Source organism: Chiloscyllium plagiosum, unplaced genomic scaffold (genome assembly GCF_037043375.1).
Source record: "Chiloscyllium plagiosum isolate Xiang-an unplaced genomic scaffold, Cpla_swu_hap1 HiC_scaffold_48, whole genome shotgun sequence".
In the NCBI taxonomy this organism is placed as follows: domain Eukaryota; kingdom Metazoa; phylum Chordata; class Chondrichthyes; order Orectolobiformes; family Hemiscylliidae; genus Chiloscyllium; species Chiloscyllium plagiosum.
In genome coordinates, this window is record NW_028270186.1 from 39,553,673 (window position 1) to 39,572,006 (window position 18,334).

Genomic DNA, 18,334 nt, shown 5'->3' on the forward strand with positions numbered 1-18,334 from the left:
ATGTGTAACATCCTCCCGTGGCTATCTCCCACCCTGTCAATGCAAGCTGTTCCAGTCTCTCCATCCATCTACTCATCTCCAGAACCATCTCCAGCTCTTACACCCCTATCTGTGGAAACGTCACCCTCCCCTACAACCCTTCCCACTTTGACCAAACTGGAGGAGGTTACTAATGCTCCCTCATCCGTGAAACTGTCTCTAACCAAAATTGCTGTGCTTTCCTCCTGGTAAAATTGTCTAACTCCACATCCTCTATATCTAAATAACCTGCAGAAACTTAGCCTTTCTATAACTATAAACATCTTCAGTCGCGACTGCTATCCACATAGCTGTGTGTTCTTCTAATCTATAAAACCGTCTTGATTTCCACAATCTGCTCCATTCACCTCAAACACTCCTGTCTGTGTGAAACATCCCATCCTACCAACATCCTTTTCTGTGTAAACTGCTCCATCTCTCCCAACCTCCCCATCTCCATGAACTCCTGCAGGCCCTATAGCTCTGTAACCTCTTGTGGCTCTATGGTCCTCCCTCCCTGTGAAGTTACCTCCAGTCCCCACAGCACCCCCAGTCTGGGTTGTCTGCTCCAGACCATTGCTGTCTGTGTTACCTCTGACAATCCGAGCACACCTTCCTATTTGTGTCTCTTCATTCAGATCCCATCCTCTGCAGCTTTCTGAAACCTCTTTGTGCCATTGTAACCCTCCCTATTTAGATCGAAGAACAGTACAGCACAGCGAAAGGCCCTTTGGCCCTCAATGTTGTGTCGATCATTTATCCTACTGACCCTACATTTTATTATCAGCCATTTGCTTGTCTAAGAGTTCACTAAATGTCCCTAATGTATCGGACTCTACTACCACTGTTGGCAGTGCATTGTACGCACCTGCTACACTGTGTGCAAAGAACACCCCTGATATCTCCTGTAAAATCTTCCTCTGATCACCTTCACTTTATGTCCCCTTCTTATTTCCATTTTTGCAATGGGAAAAGTATGTGGCTATCCTCTCTATCTAAGCCTCAAATCATCTCGTTCACCTCCAGTAAGTCATCTCTTGTCCCTTTTCATTCCAAAAAGAAAAGCCCTAACTCCCTCAACCTTTCTCTATAAGATCTCCCCTCCAGTCCAGGCAGCATCTGGTAAATCTCCTCTACACCCTCTCTATAGCTTCTACATCTTTCTGATGATGAGGCAACCAGAACTGAACGCAATATACCAAGTGTTGTCTAACCACACTTGTCTTGATAGAGCTGCAGCATAACCTCATCGCTCTTAAACTCAATCTCTCTGCTAATGAAAGCCAACACACCACATGCATTCTGAATAAGGCTAACCACTTGAGTAGCAGCTTTGAGGGATCAATGGATGTGGGCCCCAAGATTCTTCTGTTCCTCCACACTGTCAAAAATACTGCCTTTCTCCCTGTAAAGGTTGTCCGCGGAATTCCTCAATCTTAAACCCACCCTATCTTGGTAACTTCCTCCAATCCCTCCAACATCATAAACTGGGAAACCTCTTAAAGTCCCGATAATCCCCCTTACCTCTGTAACCTCCTTTATTAGCATAAACCTTCAAAATTACTGAAACCTCTTTTTGCCACAGCAACATTCCAGATATCTGCATAACTCTCTAGAATGGCTATGCACCCTTCAGGTTCCCAGGCCGGGAGATGGGAGTTCAGATGTGAATCTATTTGCCCATTCTGTCTGTATGCCTGATACTGACCTGGTGCTGCTCTGGTAGAAAGCACTCTCCGTGCATTTGGTAACCTCCAGATCTATGTAACTGATCAGAGCTCGCCTTATCGAAGCCTTTCTTTGGAAAGTTCTTTGTTTTGTCATTATTTTCCAGCAAACATTTCATGAGATGCAGGAACTGGGAAGTTTCCATTTTGAGAGAATGACACCTTTATCACTGGAAATTGTAATGCCTTCTAAAATGAGAACAGCAGTTTGGAGGCAGGAGACATATTCCTGTGAGGGTGAAAGGCTAGGCCAGTAGGTGTTTGGAATGCTGGATGAGGAGAGAAATTGAGGTTTAAGTTAAGAGAGAAGTAAACATATCTCAGGAGAGAGTGTGAATCCTTAGGAGAATATAAAGGCAGCAGGCGTATACTAAAGCTGAAGATCAGGAGGGCGAAAGGGGGACATGAGGTAGCTTTGGCAAATAGGATTAAGGAGAATCCAAAGGATTTTTATAAAAATATAAAGGACAAAATGGTAACTAGGGAGAGAATAGGGCCCCTTGAAGATCAGCAAGGCAGCCTGCACGTGGATCTGCAGGAGATTGGGAGATATTAAACAAGTGTTTTACATCAGTATTTACTGTGGGGAGGACATGGAAGATATAGAATGTAGGGAAATAGATGGTGTCAACTTGCAAAATGTCCATATTACAGAGGAGGAGGTGCTGGATGTCTTGAAATGCATAAAGATGGATAAACTCTCAGGACCTTATCAGGTCATAGAGATGTACAATATGAAAAAAGACCCTTCAGTCCAACCCATCCACGCCGACCAGATATCCCAACCCAATCTAGTACCACCTGAGTCTCCACCACTTCCTCTGGCAGCTCATTCCATACACGTACTACCCTCTGTGTGAAAAAGTTGCCCCTCAGTCTCTTTCATATCTTTCCCCCGCACCCTAAATCTATGCCCTCTAGTTCTGTACTCCCCGACACCAGGGAAAAGACTTTGTATATTTATCCCATACGGGCCCCTCATAATTTTGTAAACCTCCATAAGGTCTCCCCTCAGCCTCCGATGCTCCAGGTAAAACAGCCCCAGCCTGTTCAGCCTCTCCCTAGAGCTCAAATCCTCCAACCCTGGCAACATCCTTGTAAAGCTTTTCCGAGCCCTTTCAAATTTCACAACATCTTTCGGTTAGGAAGGAGACCAGAATTGCAAGCAATATTCCAACAGTGGCCTAACCAATGTCCTGTACAGTCGCAACATGACCTCCCAACTCCTGTACTCAATACGCTGACCAATAAAGGAAAGCATACCAAACGCTTCCTCACTATCCTATCTACCTGCAACTCCACTTTCGAGGAGCTATGAACCTGCAATCCAAGGACTCTTTGTTCTGCAACACTCCTTCGGACCTTACCAGGGCCTGATCAGGTGTACCCTCGAACTCTGTGGAAAGCAAGGGAAGTGATTGCTGGGCCCCGTGCTGAAATATTTGTATCATCGATTGTCCCAGGTGAGGTGCCAGAAGACTGGAGGTTGGCTAACGTGGTGCCACTATTTAAGCAAGGTGGTAAGAAGAAGCCAGGGAACTACAGACCGGTTCGCCTGACGTCAGTGGTGGGCACGTTAAAGGAGGGAATCATGAGGGACAGGATTTGCATGTGTTTAGAAAGTCAGTGTCTAATTATGGATAGTCAGCATTGCTTTATGCATGGGAAATCATGTCTCAAGAAATTGAATTGAGGTTTTTGAAAAAATAACAAAAAGGATTGATGAGGGCAGAGCAGTCAATGTGAGCGGTATGGAATTCAATAAGGTGTTCGCAAAGTTTCCACATGTGAAATTGGTGAGCAATGTTAAATCTCATGGAATACAAGGAAAACCAGCCATTTGGATACAGAACTCGCCCGAAGGTAGAAGACAGAGGGTGGTGGTGGAAAGTTGTTTTTCAGACTGGAGACCTGTGACCAGTGGAGCGCTACAAGGATCGGTGCTGGATCCACTATTTTTGTTATTTATATAAATGTTTTGGATGTGAACATACGAGGTGTAATTAGTAAGTTTATAGATGACACCAAAATTGGAGGTGTTGTGGATAGCAAAGAATGTTACCTCAGATTACAACGGGATCTGTATCCGATGGGCCAATGGGCTGAGGTGTGGCAGATGGAGTTTAATTTAGATAAATGTGAGGTGCTGCATTTTGGGAAAGAAAATCTCAGCAGGACTTACTCACTTAATGGTATGTTCCTAGAGAGTGTTGCTGAACAAAGAAACTTTGGAATGCAGATTCATAGCTCCTTGAAAATAGAGTCGCAGGTAGATAGGATAGTGAAGAAGGTGTTTGGTATGTTTGCTTTTACTGATCAGAGCATTGATTAGAGGAGTTGGGAGGTCATGTTCTGGCTGTACAGGACATTGGATAAGTGACTTTTGGAATATTGTGTGCAATACTTGTCTCCTTCCTATCGGAAGGATTTTTTGTAAATTTAATGGTTTCAGAAAAGATTTGCAAGGATGTTGCTAGGATTGGAAGATTTGTGCTTTAGGGAGAGGTTAAATGGGCTGGGGTATTTGAGGCTGATGGGTGACCATACAGAGATTTATAAACTCATTACATTATTTTTTTTTACATTACATTACAGTGTGGAAACAGGCCCTTCGGCCCACCAAGTCCACACCGACCCGCCGAAGCGCAACCCACCCATACCCCTACATTTACCCCTTACCTAACACTACGGGCAATTCAGCATGGCCAATTCACCTGACCTGCACATCTTTGGACTGTGGCAGGAAACCGGAGCACCCGGAGGAAACCCACGGAGACGCAGGGAGAACGTGCAAACTCCACACAGTCAGTCGCCTGAGGCGGGAATTGAACCCGGGTCTCAGGCGCTGTGAGGCAGCAGTGCTAACCACTGTGCCACCGTGCCGCCCACTGTGCCACCATGCTGCCCACCGTGCCACCGTGCCGCCCACAAGAGAAGCATGGATAGGTTTAACAGACAAGGTCTTTTCTCTGAGGTAGTGGAGCCCAGAACCGGACAGCCTAGCTTCAGGGTGAGAGGGGAAAGATATAAAAGGAACCTAAGGGACAATGTTTTCAGGCAGAGGGTGATGTGTGTATAGAATGAACTGCTAGAGGAAGTGGTGGAGACTGGTACAATGACTGCATTTAAAAGGCATCTGGATGGGTATACGAACAGGAAGGGTTGAGAGGGATTAGGGCCAAGTGTTGGCAAATAAGACGAGATTATTTTAGGATATATGGGTGGCATGAACGAGTTGGACACCGAAGGCCCTGATTCTGTGCTGTACACCTCCATGACTGAATGTTTTCCACTGTCCATTTCCAGCCATACACTTCACTATTTCCCCTGTTTACCTTGGTCAGTTTTCCTCTCAAATACATGTAAATGGCTTTGGTTGTGATTGCAGGGTGTGCTTTATGGTCACTTTAAAAATCCATCAGCCCTTTGAATTCCACTACACGACAATTTCCCCGCGGATATCTCAGTGTGACATTACTCCTTCACTCAGCTTCATCACCCAATGGTCGATCTGAGATAATCATATCCCTGGCCATTTACTCAATGTGTTATTTAAAGAAACACTGACAAAAACATTCGGAGAGGAGTTCGGAGAATATCATTTTTGACAAACATTGAAGTCTCCCAAAATTATCACAGTGCCTTTGCATTACACAGGAATTCATTGGAATGTGTAACAGTGTTGAGCAATGAAATATTGTCAGGCCGCCTCAAAACTGTTCTCCTCCTTGTGTTTTTGACACATGTTACCCAGATTCTGCATTCAGGCTGATTCAGCTGCATCATCTGATGTCAAAGTCTTTCTCTGTAATGCCTTTGTTACCCATTACTGTCAGGGTTACCCATCCTGCACTCCCTGAGACCCCTCAAGGATGTGTACAATTCAATATTTATGTTCCACCTTTTGTTTCTCCTATAACCACACCTTTCTGGTGACCGAATATTATTTATCTCGGTGTCACAAGTCTATTACCTTATGGCAGGTACTTTGTCCATTCCAAAGAAAGAACATTGTAATTGACTTTTTCCCACAATTTCCTGTCACAGCCTAATTCCCTGATGTACAGTTATAGTTAAACTCTGTCCCTTCCTGTTCATTTCTGCTTGTCTTCAGTCACAACCCCGTGCTGTTCCGATGCTTCACCATTTCTATTTGGATTTGGAAAGTTCCTTTCACCTGAACCTTGTCCCTGCATCCTCTCTGTCAGTTTAAAGTCCTGTCCATAAACCTACTGACACGATTGGCCAGGCCACTGCTCCCAGCACGGTTGTTTTTAATTCCATCGTGGGATGTTGCTGTCTCTTTCTGGCCAGCATTTCATGCCCACCCCATGAGCTGCCCTAGAGCTGAGTTGCTTGCCAGGTAACTTCAGGGGACAGTTGAGAGTAAATCTCGTTACTTTGCGTCTGGAGTCACATGTAGGCCAGACCTGCTGTCGATAACCGATTTCCTTCCTTAAAGGATATTAATCAGTTAGATTGGTGTAGTTGACATCGGCATTAAATTCTGGATGAACAGTCGGGTGAGAATAACCTGAGGTTATCACCTGTTCCACTCGTAGTTCACCCATCACTGAGTACTGATCCCCGTGCACCATGAATCGAAACCCTTTCACCATGACTGTTGTTTGATCCTGACACCTTCATGCACTTTGGTGATATCACTCATTATCTCTCCATGTGGTATCCCTCACTGTGTGGTTCTAATTGCTGCCTCTGTCAGCTCCTCTCACTCTTGCAGCTGGTCTGAGATCCTGATCCAAAATAATCCTCTGATCAGCAATAGCACAGACCAGGGACAGAGACTGGGATTTTCGTGATCTCTGCCGGACTCAGTGCTACTCTAGATGAGTTATCCTCACTGCATCAGTCTAATTTTCCATTCTGTCTATTTCTGTCTCATGCAGGTAATCAGGATGTTGCTAACTCCTCTCTCATCCATCACCTCATTGAAGATGCTTAGTCAGCCAGAGAGAGATGGAGAGGGAGGTCTGGAGCCTTCAGTAAATCCTGCAGCCGGTAAGATCACTCACAGTAAACAGCACAGGGAGGAGTTTGTGGCCTTCTGTATTCAGACCCGGAAGACAGGATATAGACACAGAACTGGGCAAGGAACAGCAACATTCTAGGCTTCATTCACATCATCTTGTCAGGGTCCTGCATTCACCTTTGCTGTACTGGTCCTCACAGAGACAGCACAGAAGCCCCAAGCATCAATCCTGGCCCATGTTGGACTAGTGATCTCTGTAATATCCTCCAGTCCCGATAATCCTTCCTCTGTTTGGAAGCTCTTCTAGTCCACATAATGCTCTCTGTTTCTGTCAGGTTCTCCAATCCCTAACACCCTAATCCAGAAACTTCTCCAGTGGATACTAAATTCCTTCATCCCTGTAAACCTCACAGTCCTGTCTGTCCCTGTAAGCCCCTCATAACAAAACCACTCTCTATGTCTATGTATTTGCCTTTAACCTCTCCATCCGTCCCTATCTGGGTAAACTTCTCCAGCTCCTACAACCCATCCTTTTCTGTGAAAAAAATCGTAACTTCCTTATCGTTCTCCAAACCTTCAATCTTAATCTACATAAACTTCACCCTGTCTCCACCAACCCGCCTGACCACAGGAACCTCTTCCAATTTGTGCAACCCTCCCCATCTGTGTTACTGTCTCCAACCCCGTAACCTGGCATTCTCCATTGCCTTCCGATCTATGGAGCCTTCCTGAACCTAGAAGCCTTCTTATATCTGTGAACGTGTTCAGTCGCTATAACCTTCCATATCTCTGTTATACACACAAAACTCTTCTCTCTGAAACACCACCTGTATGTGCCTCACAGTCTGTCTGCCTCTCCCTATATCCATCCCTATCCCTATCTCCAGAAGCTAATCCAGCTCCATCTATCATCTGTATAAATTCCTCCAATCCCCAAACCCCTTTGTCCCACTGACATTCTTGACCAGATGTAACTTTGTTTAACTCTAACATCCTCCAGCCCCTGTAAGCCTCACTATCTCTGTAACCTGTACCATCTGTTCAACCTCACACTACTGAGGAATGACTCCCTGCATTCGACATAAGGCAGATGGAATGACAGAGAGCAGATATGATGGAACTGTCATTCTGGCGATGTAAAAACAGAATGATAATTGCTGGGAAGGAAATATTGAAGGTTTGTTGGGATCGAGGCAGGCTTGGCAAAAAGCCACCAAGGAGTGAAGAAAGGATGAGCTTAATGCTTTAATGAAATTGCGACGTGGAACTGAAATCCAAAATTTGGAGGCTATTGGATGGAGCTGGGAATAAACAAGCAGCAACAATCATTGGCCGGAATTCTTTTATAGGGACCAACCAGTGGTGGGAATGCAAATGTGGTTACAGTCAGAACACTGAATATACTTACAGCAAGGGTAGTACAGCAACTGTGTGTGACAGTGGTCTCCATCCACACTAGATAACTAATAAGTGTCAGTGCTGTATTAGATAGCATCCTGGATTGTGTACTAGATTGTTTACAATAACATCATTGAACAGGCAGAGAATAGAGGGATATGGACCATGTCGGGGCAGGTGGCATGTGTTGAGAATATCATCATGGTCGGCACAGCCATGGTGGGCCGAAGGGCCTATTGCTGTGCTGTACTTTCTAATTTCCTACTTCCCAGCATGTACTTGATCAAAGCTCTTCCGAATCTTGAATCTTGCATTCAATTTTTCTGTCATGTTTTCTAAACATCAGTTGGGTGCAAACTCAATCTAATCCACCTCTTATTGGAAAATTCATCCATTTCCAGGATCAGCCAAGCGACCCTTCTCTGACCTGCCTCCAATAGAAGAATATCATTCCTTCGGGCACTCACACTGTTCATAGTATTCTGGGTGTGGTCTGACTTGTACCTTGCATAGTTTTAGCAAGACCTTCCTATTTTTAGACTCCATTCCCTTTCTAATAAGTGGCAGCATTTGATTTGCCTTCTCTATGACCTGCTGACCCTGTAAGTTACCTTTTTCAGATTGATAAACAAGAACTCGTACAACCCTTTCTGCTGTCAGTCTGAAACCAAACAATGTTTGCCTGACAGTAAGTGAGGAGCATGCTGAAATGAGTGAGAAAGGACCTATCAATAAAAAATAACTGGACCCTTAGAAACACATTTTATAAAGAAGAATGTGTTTTTGAGCCTGTTGGATTTTAAATGTTGGTGTGAATATGAATGGCAGAATAGATAAGGGTGTGGTGGGTGACGGTATGGGGGAAATGTGCTATTTGAATTTACAGAAGCCTTTATGCAAGTTTCCGTAAGGGCTTAAGAATAACTAGGAAGAGAATAGGGCCCCTTCAATATCAATAAGGTCGCCTATGTGTTGAACCAGAAGAGATGAGTGAGATCTTAAACAAAAAAAAATCTTGTCTGAATTTACTATGTAGAAAGACATGGAAGATCAGGAGCTTGGGGAAATAAATAGTGATATCTTGGAAAGAATCCTCAACAGAGAAGGGAAAGTACTGGAATCTTAAAACAAATAAAGATAGATCAATCCTCAGTAGCTCATTCGGTTTATCCTCGAATATTATGGGAAGCTGGGGAAGAGATTGCCGTGTCTCTAACAGAGATATGTATATTATCAACAGACACAGTGAGTTACAGGAAGACTGGAGGGTGGCTAATGCTGTTCCATCACTTAAGGGCTGCAGGGAAAAGCCAGGAGTGAGCCCAGTCATGGGGACGTTGTTGGTGGAGATTCTGAGAGAAAGGAGCTACGCATATTTGGAAAGGTAAGGGCTGATTACAGATGGTCAGCATGGATTTGTGAGTGGGAAACCGTATTTCACAAACTGGATTGACTCTTCGAGGAGGTGGCCAAGAGATAGATGAAGGCAGAAAGTCAACGTTGTCCACATGGACTTCAGCAAAGCATTTGACAAGGTTCCAACGTGTAGAACATCTAGTCAAGAGGAAGAAGGAAGCTTACATAAGGTTAAGGACGCAAGGATCATTAGACTTCTATAGGGTTATATGGGAGCGGCACAATGCCTGAGTAGTTAGCACGGCTGCCTTATAGCACCCGGGACCCGATTTCAATTCCAGCCCCGGGCGACTGTCCGTGTGGAGTTTGTACATTCTCCCCATGTCTGCGTGGGGTTCCCCCAGGGGCTCCAGTTTCCACCCACAGCCCAAATCAGCCATACTAAATTATCCATAGTGTTCAGGGATGTGTAGTATTGACACGTTAGTTAAGGTACATGGAGAGAAATAGGGTCGGGGAATGGTTTTGTGTGGGATGTTCATCAGAGGGTCGGTATAGCGTTGTTGGGCCAAATGGCCTGTTTCCACACTCTGGGGACTCTGAAGGTAGCCAGGAAGGAACTGAAGAATGGACTTAGGACTGCCCGAAGGGGGCATGAAAAAGCTTTGTTGGGAAGGATTAAGGAAAACCGTAAGGCATTCTCCACTTATGTGAGAAACAAGAGGATGGCCAGAGTGGGGGTAGGGCCGGTCAGGGATAGTGGAGGGAACTTGTGCCTGGAGTCACAGGAGGTAGGGGAGTTCCTTAATGTATACTGTGCTTCAGGATTCATACTGAGAGGGGCCTTGTCATTTGTGAGGACAGCATGAAAAGGACTGATATATGTGAACAGGTTGATGTTAAGAAGGAGGATGTGCTGTATGTTTTCTAAACATAAGGATAGGTATATACCAGACGGGATGTACCCAAAGTTACTGCAGTAATCAAGGGAAGGGATTGCTGCGCCTTTGGCGATGACCTTTGCACCCTCACTGTCCACCGGAGTCATACCAGATGATTGGAGGGTGTCAAATGTTACTCCCTTGTTCAAGAAAGGGAGTAAGGATAATCCTGGGAATTACAGACATCATGTTCTTATGTCTGTGGTGTGCAGATTATTGGAGAGGACTATGAGAGACAGGATTTATGACTCCTTGGAAAACCATAGTTTGGTTACAGATAGTCAGCATGGCTTTGGTAGGACCAGATCGTGCCTCACAAATCTTATTGAATCCTTTGAGAATGTGATAAAACACATTTATGGCTCATTCAGAAATTACAGAGGCATGGGATACAGGAAAGCTGTCTGTCTGGATACAGAATTCCTGGCTCATAGAAGACAGAGAGGAATGATAGATGGGAAGCATTCAGCCTGGAGCTCGGTGACCAGTGGTATTCTGCAGGGACCGGTTCCAGGACCTCTGCTTTTTGTGATTTTTTTTTTTAAATGACTTGGATGTGGGTGTGGAAGAGTGGGTTAGTAATTTTGCCAATGACATGGAGGTTGGTGGAGTGGTGGATAGTGTGGAGGTCTGTTGTTGGTTGCAGCCGGATTTTGACAGGATGCAGAGCTGGACTGAGAAGTGGTAGATGGAGTTCAATCTGGAAAATTGTGAAATGATTCATTGGGGGAAGATCAAAGTTGAATGGGTTAAATGCAGAATATTTGGTTGTGTTGTGGAACAGAGGGATCTTGGGTTCCACGTCTATCGATCCCTCAAAGTTGCCACCCAAGCTTACAGGGTTGTTAAGAAGGAATATGTTGTGTTGGCTTTCATTAGCTGGGGGTTTGAGTTTTAAAGCTGTGAGGTTATGCTGCAGATCGATAGAGCCCTGGTTAGACCCCACTTGGAATATTGTGTTCAGTTCTGGTCCCCTCATTACAGGAAGACAGTGGAAGCTTTAGGGAGGTTAAGTTGGAGATTTACCAGGATGCTGCCTGTGCTGGAGGGCATGTCTTATGAAGAAAGTTTGAGGGAGGTAAGGCTTTTCTCATTGGAGTGAAGAAGGGTGAGGGGCGACTTGGTAGAGGTGAACAACATGATGTGAGACACAGAGAGAGTGAATAGTGAGACACTTCTTTATACCATAGCATAAATGGCTATTATGAGCAGGCATAATTTTAAGGTGATTGGTGGATGGTTAAGGAGAGATAGGCTCTTTACAAAAAAGCTGTTAGATGGGTGGAATGCACTGCCAGCAGTGGTAGGAGAGTCAGATACATTCGGGACATTTAATCCACTCTTGGATAGACACATGGATGGCAGTAAAATGAAGGATATGTAGGTTAGTTTGATCTTACCGTCGGATAAAGTTTGGCATGGCATCATGGCTTAGGGGTCTTGTGCTGTACTGTTCTGTGTTCTACGTCCCGTATGGTAAACTGAGTAATAAGCTCAGGTCAATCTAAAAGGATATGGCATTCAGGAGGAGCTAGTCAACTAGATACAAAATTGGCTTGATGGTTGGAGGCAGAAGGCGGTGGCAGACATGTTTTTCTGACTGGAGATATAGGACCAGCGGTGCAGTGGCTGCAGAGTTGTTGTAATGTGGATAAATGGTTTGGATGGGAGTACTGGTTTCCTGGTAAGTTTTTTTTGGGTGGTACTGAAATTGGTGGTAAAGTGGACAGTGAAGAAGGTTATCTGTGATACAACAGGATGAACAGTCCTGCTGGGATAGTGGGCTGAAGAATAGTGGATGGAGTTTAATTAGATAAATGTGAAGTGTTCCATTTTGATGAAACAAACCAGGGTGGGACTTGTACAGTTAATGTTCGGGCCCTGGGTAGTGTCGTCAGTCAGTGACCCAGGGATGTAGGTAGACAGTTCTTTGAAAGTGGTGTCACAGGTAGACAGGCTGGTGAAGCAGGCCTTTGGTATGGTTACCTTGACTGGGCAGAGCATTGAGAGTAGGAGTTGGGATGTCATGTTGTGGCTGTACAAGACATTAGTGATAATATAAAAGACTATAAAAGCATTGTTGATCAGTCTGAAGAACTCCTCTCATTCACTTACCTCCTTCAGGGAAGGACATCTGAAATTCTAACCTGGTCTGGCTGACATGTGCATCCAGTCCACAGCAATATGGCTGCCTCTTAACTGCCCTCTGGACAATTAACTGTGGGGCAAAGTATGCTGGTCTAATCAATGACAACTTCATCCCATGAATAAATAAATAAGTATGTATATGCTCCTCACTACCTCTGCAAACACCTCCAGCTGCAGCAATCCATACTGGCTTTGTAACACCGTTCAGGCCCTGACCACTCTCTGTAACACTCTCACCACCTTCAGCAACTTCATTTCTCCCTGTTCCTGTAGTGTCATTAGCTCCTGACAATGATTCCCCTTCCCACTGCTCTCCTCATGTTAGCAGCCCCTTTGCAATACCTTTAACACTTACTGGTTAAACTCTCTCTGATTTCAGGATTTTAAATACTTTGTAGTGATCTTGTAAGCCTCATAATCTAATATGATCCATTTTGTCCTCAGTGAGTGAATGGTGTGAATTTCTTGCTGAGGATTTTCTGTTTCAATAGGATGTCCTTTTGTTGAGTGTTTTTTACACTGTTCCTTCAAATGTTTTCCACTGTTCATTTACAGACACATGTTTCAGTCTGTTTAGCCTGTTTACCTTGGTCAGTTCTCGTCTCACACTCATGTAATTGGCTGTTTTTGTTTCTAGTTGTATCTTGTCGTATTTGTAATTCACTTTAAAACTTTATATTTCTTTAAACTGCACTTACTCACAATTTCTTAGAGGATCTCTCCAGGTGACATTACTCATTCACTAAGTTTCATCACACAACGGTCGCTCTGAGATAGTTACGTCCCTCGCCAGTTGCACAATGTGTTATTTAAAGGAACACTGAAAAAATTCTACAATCTCCTCTTCGAATATCACTCTTGTCAGTGTGATTGTCAAGATTATATGAATATTGAAGTTGCACTGAATTATCACAATGCTCTTATTAAAAATTCCAATGAGTTCCTGCTTAATGCAGTGATAAGCAATGCAATGCTGTTCAGTGGCTAAAACTGTTCTGCTGCTTGTGTCCTTGGCAAGTAGCAGCCAGAATTACATTCAGACTGACTCTATTTCATGATCTGAGACCAAATGCTTTCTCTGTAATACCTTTGTTATCCTTATTGTTCGTGTTGCCCATTTTGACTGAGTTTCCGCAAGCTTGTGATCCATTGAATATTTATGTTACAACTTTTGTTCGCCCTATAACCACGTGTCCCTGGTGTCTAAATCTCTGCGTCACAAATCAGTCTATCTTATCGCAGACAATTTGTCCATTCCAATAAAAACATAATTTACTCGTTCCCACAATTTCCTGTCACAAATCGATTCACTGATGTACAGATTTAGTTAAACTTTGACTCATCCTGTACCTTTCTGCTTGTCTTCAGCCACATCCCCTTGCAGTTCCAAAGCGTCACCTTTTCTCTTTGGATTTGGAAAGCTCCTTTCACCTGAACCCTGTCCCTGCATCCTCTCTGTCAGTTTAAAGCCCTGTCCATAAACATACTGACATGATTGGCCAGGACACTGCTCCCTGCATGGTTCCAGTGGGGCCATCCGAATGGATTTTTTTTAAAAATCTGGTATGCGATGTGGGTGTCTCTGGCTGACCAGCCTTTCTTGCTCAGACCTAGCTGCACTAAAGCTGATTAACTTGCTCGGTCATTTCAGAGGGTAATTAAGAGGCAAACACTTTGCTGTGGGGACGTCGTGCAGACTACGTGAGGATGGGCAGATGTCCATCTCGAAAGGAGAAGTGTTTGAATTTATTGTACCGCAGTAATGGTATGTATTGATTGTCAATTACGATTTTAAAAATAATTTATTTCAAATTCCACCATTTCAGCTGGTGAGGTTCAAACCTGCCTCCCCTGAACATTAGCTGAGGGTTTGGATATATGCTCTAGCAATAATACCACTAGGCCATCACTTCACCTGCTCACAAGCTATTCATCCCTGAACACTGATACCAGTGCATCATGGAGCCACACCTGTTTTTGCTTCATGATTGTTTGATCCTGATACCTTCCTGCACTCTGGTGATATCACTCAGTATCTCTCCATGTGGTATTCCTCATTGTGTGGGTCCAATTTCTGCCTCTGTCAGTGTCGCTCACTCTTACAGCTACTTCAGATCCTGAGCCAACAGAATTCTCCACTCCAGGGTGACACAACAGCACAGGCCAGGAATGGAGACTGTGATTTTCCAGGTCTCTGTGGGACTCAGTGCCATTCTCCATGTGTAATCCTCACTACATCAGTCTAATTTCCCATCCTGCCTATTTCTCTGTCTCCTGCAGGTAATCGGGAAAAATAGACTTCCCAACTCCTGGGTATCTCGTCCATCGCCACATTGAAGATTGTTGGCCAGCCAGAGAGAGAAAGGGCAGGGAGATCTGGAGCCTTCAGTAAATCCTGCAGTGAGGTAAGATCATTCACAGTGAGCAGAGCAGAGATCAATGAGAGGGCTCCAAACATCAGCTAACAAGACACGACTTTGATACAGTGCTGGAGGGGGAGCACAGTACTGACACACCCTAAGACAATCACCACCCTTACTGTAAATTTTGTTGTACTGATACAGCATCGGAGTGTCACAGTTATCCATCCAGGCTTGTGAGGTCTTAGTGAACATCAGTATAACAGAGGTGAAAGCAGACTTCCCATGAGTGTGTGGGAATGCTGCCTGGGATCTTTCTGTTCTGTGTTCCCCCTCCAACACTGTACATATACAATGTCTCCTGGACCAGTGTCTTCAATACTTTTTAACTCCTATAACAGTTTCTGTCCCTGTAACCTCCTCCATTCCTGATAGTCCCTCCACATGTTTGAAATATACTGCATTCCAGAGTACCATCTGTATCGCTGTAACTTGCTTCAGTGCCTATAGCATGCCTTATCTCAGTAGTCTCCTCCTCCAATAACTGGAGAAAGAGCCACGCAGAACAGAAACGGTTCCTTCGATCCAACTAGTCCATGCTGACCACGGTTCCTGAACGAGTCGCATTTGCCTGCGTTTGGTCCCTATTCCGTCAAACCTTCTCCTCTGCATGTACCTGCCCAAATGTCTTTTCCATGATGTAATTGTACATTTCTCTACCACTTCAGCGGCAGCTCATTCAAAATGTGCACCATTCTCTGTGTGGAAATGTGCTCCTCTGGTCGCTTTTAAGTATTTCCTCTCCCACCTCATATTTTTGCCCTCTAGTTATGGATTCCCTTACCCTGGGGTAGAGACCTTCACTATTCACCCTACGTATACCCCTCATGTTTTTTATAAACCTTTATAAGGTCACCCCTCAGCCACCTACACCCAATGGAAATACGAAGGATATTGATACAAATATCTCTGCCACGGTCCCCACTGCGACTTTGCTGCAATGTTCTGAGATACACTTGTTCAGGATCTAGGGCTTTCTCCGCATTTGTGTTCAAAGACTTCCAGCACCAACTCTTCTGTAATGGGGACTCTTTTCAATACATCACTGTTTCTTTCTTTTGTTTCATAATCTTTGTCCACAGTACTTTCTGACATGAAATATTCATTTTGGGTCGCGACCATATCCTGTTGTTCCAGGCATGGATGCCTCATTGATCTTTGACGGGCTCTATTGTCTCTCTAGTTGCTTTTTTGTACTTGTATGCTGTAGAATCTTTTTGAATTATCCCTAACCTTATTTGCCAAATCTATCTCATTCCACCCATGTTGCTTTCCAGTTTATCCAGCCTCCCTGTTTCTGTCAAATCCTCCAGTATCAGTAACATCTTCATCAATCTTTGCTCCATTTTCAGTTTCAGAATATGCTTCCTAAAGCAGGAGGATCAGAATTCTACACAGTACTCCAACTGGAGACCCAGCAATGTCTGATACAGCCGTATCATGATGGACCAACTCAGGTACTGAATGCTCTGACCCATGAGGGCTAGTGTGCCTAACCGCTTTCCCTGCCCTGTCCACCTGTGACGCCACTTTCAAGGAACAATGTAATTGCACCCCTTGGTCTCTCTCTGTTCAACGACACTGTCCAGAGCTCTGCCATTAATTGTATTAGTCGTCTCTGGTTTGTCTTAACAAAATCCAACACCTGAATTCAGCTCCATCTTTCATTTCTTGACCCACTGGCTCAGTTGGTTCAGATCACCTTTGATAACTGTAATCACTGCCCACTATAACACTTATTTTACTATCGACAAACTTACTAACAATAATTCATATATTCTAGTTTATGTCAATAATGCACATGCGTGGCCCCAACACCAATGCTTATGGCACACCGCTGGTCAGAGGCCCCCAGTCTGCACAACAACCCTCTCCCAGCATCCTCTGTCTCCTACTGTCAAGCCAATTTTGTGTCCGTTTGTCTCGCTCTCCCTGATCCCATGTGATCTAACCTTACCAACCAGTGCACCACGCTAACCCCTGTCTAAGGTCTTCTGAAGTCAGGATAGGGACGTCTACTGCTCTGCCTTCATCCATCTTCTTGGTCACCTCTTCAACAAACTCTATCATGTTTGAGAGGCACGACTTTGTATGCACAAAGCTATGCTGACTATCCCTAATCAATCGTTGCCTTTCCAAATGCATGTAAGTCCTGTCCCGTGGAATCGCTTCCAACAACATTGGCACCACTGACACCAAGCTAATTGGTGTTTATGTCCCTAGCTTTTCGTCGCAGCCTTTCCTAAATATTGGCACATCATTAGGCAAGCTCCAGGCTCCGAGCTCATCACCCGTGGCTGTCAGTCATAGAAATATCATTGTAAGTTTCTTCCTGAACTTACCCCAATGTCCTAGGATATACTTGATTAGTTCCCAGGGAGTTGTCTAATTTTAATGTGTTTGAAAACCTTCAGCACCTCCTGTCCTCCAATGTGGACTCTTTTGAAAACATCACTGTTTATTTCCCTGCTTCTCCAGTGTGTCTTCCACAGTAAGCTCTGACGTGAAGTTTTGTCTCGGATCTCACCCATTTCCTATGGGTTCACACATGGATGGCTTCATTAATCTTTAAGGAGTCACATTCTGTTCAGAGTTAATGATAATCTTATGTTGCTAATATACTTGTAGAATCTCTCTGGGTTTTCCTGAACCTTCTCTGCCAAAGCTGTCAGTTCCCCTTTAGGCCCTCATGGTTTCCCTCTTAAGAGCATTACGACACCTACAATGTTCTTCAAAGTATTGACTTAATCCAGCTGGCTATATAGGATATGTACCCCCTTTTGCCTTGACCAGAGCCTCAATATCCCAAGTCATCCAGTATTTCCCACTGGTGTCAGCATTGTCCTTCACACTAACAGCAATATACTGCCCCTGAAATCTTAATTTATCTCTCTTTTGAAAGAATCCTACTTGACCAACGTCCATTCATCTGCAATTTTTAGACAGTCTTGTCTAATACCTTCATTATTGCGGCAAGGCCAGTTTTGACGTTTAACTTGCGGACCAGGCGTGTCCTTTTCCATCGCTATTTTCAAACTAATAGAATTGTGGTGACTTTGCAAAAGTGCTCCCCCACAAACTCTTCAGCCCCTTTCACAACCTTATTTCCCAAGGGGAGGTCAGGTTTTATCCCTTTCTCCAGTCGGGCCAGTCACATACTGATTGAGACAGTTTTCTTGAACACACTGAACAAATCCCTCCCATCCAACCTATGGAACACTCTGGCAGTCCCAGTCTAGGTTTGGAAAGTTAAAATCCCCCACCATTACAACCCATCCTTCTTACAGATATCTGAGATCTCTGACATATTTGCTGTTCAATTTCCCGCTGACTACT

The 18,334-nt window shown here is 44.3% G+C and overlaps 1 long non-coding RNA gene across 1 annotated transcript in view; it reads left to right on the forward strand.

Moving 5' to 3' along the window:
- Positions 1–18,334, forward strand: part of LOC148135881 (uncharacterized) — a 44,742-nt gene that overhangs the window by 13,753 nt on the left and 12,655 nt on the right. Inside the window, exons 3-6 of the long non-coding RNA XR_015754808.1 lie at positions 6,653–6,764; positions 9,374–9,517; positions 14,859–14,983; positions 16,351–16,455. This is a non-coding gene — a long non-coding RNA (uncharacterized LOC148135881). The remainder of the gene's footprint in view (positions 1–6,652; positions 6,765–9,373; positions 9,518–14,858; positions 14,984–16,350; positions 16,456–18,334) is intronic.